At 53.7% G+C, this 5,000-nt stretch overlaps 1 non-coding gene across 1 annotated transcript in view; it reads right to left on the bottom strand.

The window, feature by feature from the left end:
• LOC126329945 (small subunit ribosomal RNA) overlaps nt 1-1,384 on the bottom strand; it is a 1,893-nt gene extending 509 nt beyond the window's left edge. Inside the window, exon 1 of the ribosomal RNA XR_007562598.1 lies at nt 1-1,384. This exon is cut by the window's left edge and continues 509 nt beyond it. This is a non-coding gene — a ribosomal RNA (small subunit ribosomal RNA).
• Between the last annotated feature and the right edge of the window lie 3,616 nt (nt 1,385-5,000).

The raw sequence follows: 5,000 nt of genomic DNA, 5'->3' as shown, positions 1-5,000 counted from the left end.
AATCGCTCCACCAACTAAGAACGGCCATGCACCACCACCCACCGAATCAAGAAAGAGCTATCAATCTGTCAATCCTTCCGGTGTCCGGGCCTGGTGAGGTTTCCCGTGTTGAGTCAAATTAAGCCGCAGGCTCCACTCCTGGTGGTGCCCTTCCGTCAATTCCTTTAAGTTTCAGCTTTGCAACCATACTTCCCCCGGAACCCAAAAGCTTTGGTTTCCCGGAGGCTGCCCGCCGAGTCATCGGAGGAACTGCGGCGGATCGCTGGCTGGCATCGTTTATGGTTAGAACTAGGGCGGTATCTGATCGCCTTCGAACCTCTAACTTTCGTTCTTGATTAATGAAAACATACTTGGCAAATGCTTTCGCTTCTGTTCGTCTTGCGACGATCCAAGAATTTCACCTCTAACGTCGCAATACGAATGCCCCCGCCTGTCCCTATTAATCATTACCTCGGGTTCCGAAAACCAACAAAATAGAACCGAGGTCCTATTCCATTATTCCATGCACACAGTATTCAGGCGGGCTTGCCTGCTTTAAGCACTCTAATTTGTTCAAAGTAAACGTGCCGGCCCACCGAGACACTCAACTAAGAGCACCCTGGTAGGATTTCAACGGGGTCCGCCTCGGGACGCGCAAGCACGCCTTCGGCTCGCCCCACCGGCAGGACGTCCCACGATACATGCCAGTTAAACACCGACGGGCGGTGAACCAACAGCGTGGGACACAAATCCAACTACGAGCTTTTTAACCGCAACAACTTTAATATACGCTATTGGAGCTGGAATTACCGCGGCTGCTGGCACCAGACTTGCCCTCCAATAGATACTCGTTAAAGGATTTAAAGTGTACTCATTCCGATTACGGGGCCTCGGATGAGTCCCGTATCGTTATTTTTCGTCACTACCTCCCCGTGCCGGGAGTGGGTAATTTGCGCGCCTGCTGCCTTCCTTGGATGTGGTAGCCGTTTCTCAGGCTCCCTCTCCGGAATCGAACCCTGATTCCCCGTTACCCGTTACAACCATGGTAGGCGCAGAACCTACCATCGACAGTTGATAAGGCAGACATTTGAAAGATGCGTCGCCGGTACGAGGACCGTGCGATCAGCCCAAAGTTATTCAGAGTCACCAAGGCAAACGGACCAGACGAGCCAATCCGATTGGTTTTGATCTAATAAAAGCGTCCCTTCCATCTCTGGTCGGGACTCTGTTTGCATGTATTAGCTCTAGAATTACCACAGTTATCCAAGTAACGTGGGTACGATCTAAGGAACCATAACTGATTTAATGAGCCATTCGCGGTTTCACCTTAATGCGGCTTGTACTGAGACATGCATGGCTTAATCTTTGAGACAAGCATATGACTACTGGCAGGATCAACCAGGGAGCTGCGTCAACGAGAGCTGAGCAGCCGGCCGCCCGGGAGTGTGTCCCGAGGGCCCGCGCGAACACGCAAGCGTCCGCTCAATTATTCTGCAAACAGGAGGAGGCTGAGCTCCCCTGCACGATACACCTCGAAACCCTCTCAGGTCCCGGCGGCGCGCAGCGCCGTCCTAAGTACTTGGTCGGGTTCGAGAGAGGCGCAATCGCCCGGAGATAGGCGAGTAGACGCTTTCAGTGCGAACACCCGTGCTCCCAACTGAGCTTGCCGCTGCCGACAGAGGCCCGGGAGCGTGCTGTCGTGGCATTGCCGGCGGGAAACAACACGCGCCACCTACGGTGACCGGCAGCTCCAACGCCAGCGCCACAGAAGGGCAAAGCCCCACTTGGGTGCAGAAGCGAACTCTCCCAGCACAGCGCACGCGCCAACACGTCCGCAGAGCTGCGATACAAACCACCTGCGAGAACCGCTGGGGGCGACCGAGCAGCAGACGGCGTCGCGACGCCGAGTGCCGGGCGGCGGCGCATCCTCAACGCACACAGTCCGCAATCGGACCAGCACACTGCAGATGTCCACCGCGCTTCGCACCGGGCTCGGCAGAACCCACTTTGGCCGCCTGGCGCCGCGCGCCGGGTGCGCCGGCGCGTAGCTGGGACGCCAGCCGGGCCCGTCGGCCGGCGCTCCTGCCACTGGGCGCCCCCCACCAGCCGGCTGTAGTGCGTGCGCTCACGCAGCGCGCGGCCAGCACGCCGGGCGGCCCCCCCTCACCGGCCGGGGACTGTCCCACCAAGCCACAGCCTCGTATCGCTTCATACCCACATGGCCAACTCAGGTTCGGGGGCATGGCGGGTACCGCCGAAACAACCGGTTCACAGATGTACCGATCGTCGCTATCACCGATGCACCTGCAGCGCGAACAACCGCTCAACAACTGATTTCCAGTTCATTTGCGGATCTTTGGCAGCAAACGTATACGTCAATCTACATTTGCGAAATCTACGATTCTGGCATGCCTGCATGTTATGTGTCACGACACGCTACATCAGCCCACATACACACTACGGCATGTACACGAGAGAACACGTGGAAGATGGTCCGCGCACGTGTGCAATGTCCCTTGCGCGGTCGACTGTCAACCGGCCTCTGTAGCATGTCGCAGATGTGGAACGCGGTCCACCGTGGTATCATGTTGTGTGGGGCAATACGATTAAATAGGAAAACCCTCGTCGCTACATCAACAGACGGCTCACGCTGATTCCCGGCAGAGGGAGGGGGGGGGGGCCAACATGCAATACTTTCGTCCGTACCTACCACATGTCTGTACGGCGTAAAACAGTGCAATCTCGCTGTAATGGGGAGACGAGACAAGTAGCATCGTGCACAACATATGGCCCTTATGATTCGCCATTGTAGGGCGCAGCCGGTGTACGGTCAAGCATGTGCCACATTATGTCACTCAGTACGTAACGACGGATGATCAGTGTGGGTTACGCGTACATCAGCGGACAGTCCACACAGGCCGTACCACAACGTACACTGACTGCATCGACAACCGAATGCAACTGAACAGCTGCAAGGCTCATTTCACAAACAAACGCCTGACCGACCAGCTTGGAAGGGCAGGAGGGGAGGGCGATATTCGTTCTGTAGCGTTACACCCTTCCAGTGGTTAGCGGGACTGTGTAGAAAGTACGCAACACTCGAAAGACATTTACGTGAGGGTACGCACCATGGCATCGAGAAATACACATGACACCAGAGGATCCAAGCAGTGAACTATGTTCAGAGGGTTGCTGTTAGGCAAAGCTACATTCCTGTGACGTTACATGTGACAGTTAAGGTGCAGTGTAAGTTAGGTTAAGGTGCAGTGTAAGTTAGGTTAAGGTGCAGTGTAAGTTAGGTTAAGGTGCAGTGTAAGTTAGGTTAAGGTGCAGTGTAAGTTAGGTTAAGGTGCAGTGTAACTTAGGTTAAGGTGCAGTGTAACTTAGGTTAAGGTGCAGTGTAACTTAGGTTAAGGTGCAGTGTAACTTAGGTTAAGGTGCAGTGTAACTTAGGTTAAGGTGCAGTGTAACTTAGGTTAAGGTGCAGTGTAACTTAGGTTAAGGTGCAGTGTAACTTAGGTTAAGGTGCAGTGTAACTTAGGTTAAGGTGCAGTGTAACTTAGGTTAAGGTGCAGTGTAACTTAGGTTAAGGTGCAGTGTAACTTAGGTTAAGGTGCAGCGTAACTTAGGTTAAGGTGCAGCGTAACTTAGGTTAAGGTGCAGCGTAACTTAGGTTAAGGTGCAGCGTAACTTAGGTTAAGGTGCAGCGTAACTTAGGTTAAGGTGCAGCGTAACTTAGGTTAAGGTGCAGCGTAACTTAGGTTAAGGTGCAGCGTAACTTAGGTTAAGGTGCAGCGTAACTTAGGTTAAGGTGCAGCGTAACTTAGGTTAAGGTGCAGCGTAACTTAGGTTAAGGTGCAGCGTAACTTAGGTTAAGGTGCAGCGTAACTTAGGTTAAGGTGCAGCGTAACTTAGGTTAAGGTGCAGCGTAACTTAGGTTAAGGTGCAGCGTGGGTTAGGTTAAGGTGCAGCGTGGGTTAGGTTAAGGTGCAGCGTGGGTTAGGTTAAGGGGCCAACGTGGGTTAGGTTAGGGGCCAACGTGGGTTAGGTTAGGGGCCAACGTGGGTTAGGTTAGGGGCCAACGTGGGTTAGGTTAGGGGCCAACGTGGGTTAGGTTAGGGGCCAACGTGGGTTAGGTTAGGGGCCAACGTGGGTTAGGTTAGGGGCCAACGTGGGTTAGGTTAGGGGCCAACGTGGGTTAGGTTAGGGGCCAACGTGGGTTAGGTTAGGGGCCAACGTGGGTTAGGTTAGGGGCCAACGTGGGTTAGGTTAGGGGCCAACGTGGGTTAGGTTAGGGGCCAACGTGGGTTAGGTTAGGGGCCAACGTGGGTTAGGTTAGGGGCCAACGTGGGTTAGGTTAGGGGCCAACGTGGGTTAGGTTAGGGGCCAACGTGGGTTAGGTTAGGGGCCAACGTGGGTTAGGTTAGGGGCCAACGTGGGTTAGGTTAGGGGCCAACGTGGGTTAGGTTGCCAGAGATGTGTCAAATCAGGATGTACGTTTGGCTGGTGTCAGGTGGTGCGTTGGTTCGATGCCTTTATAAGGGGTGTGGCCAAAGGGTATTTTATTACTTGTAGCTTTATTGTTGTGGCGTGGCGTTGCGTCCTGTGTTGATACTGGGTGGACCACTGTGGGTGTTGCTGGCTGATTTGAGCTGCGTTGTTTGCGGGTGATGTGAGACATTCTGTCTTATTAGTGGACGTGACGTTCCTCTTGTCGTTCTTTGGATAGTGTCCTGTGGCAGCGAGGATAAAATGGATGTTGTTGAACGATAGTGCTTTGGTGCTTTCGCTTTGTTACACACAGAGTGGACTGTGAGATAGGGTGACTGGGTCGAGTGCGGTTCACACTGTCCTCCCCAGTTTACAGTATGTATCATCTATGTATGTGGTCCTGCATCATTTACTAAGGAGGGACGTCAGACGACTGAAATATCAGTTATGTACTGATGTAAAGCAGAATGCTTACCTTCCACCAGTGGGCGAGTATCGACTCTGCCCCAGCGTTGCCACCGCAGGAAGCG

The sequence above is a fragment of the Schistocerca gregaria genome, unplaced genomic scaffold (genome assembly GCF_023897955.1).
Source record: "Schistocerca gregaria isolate iqSchGreg1 unplaced genomic scaffold, iqSchGreg1.2 ptg001229l, whole genome shotgun sequence".
In the NCBI taxonomy this organism is placed as follows: Eukaryota; Metazoa; Arthropoda; class Insecta; order Orthoptera; family Acrididae; genus Schistocerca; species Schistocerca gregaria.
Note: the sequence above shows the minus strand (reverse complement) of the source record. Positions and strands in the feature narration are given on the sequence as shown.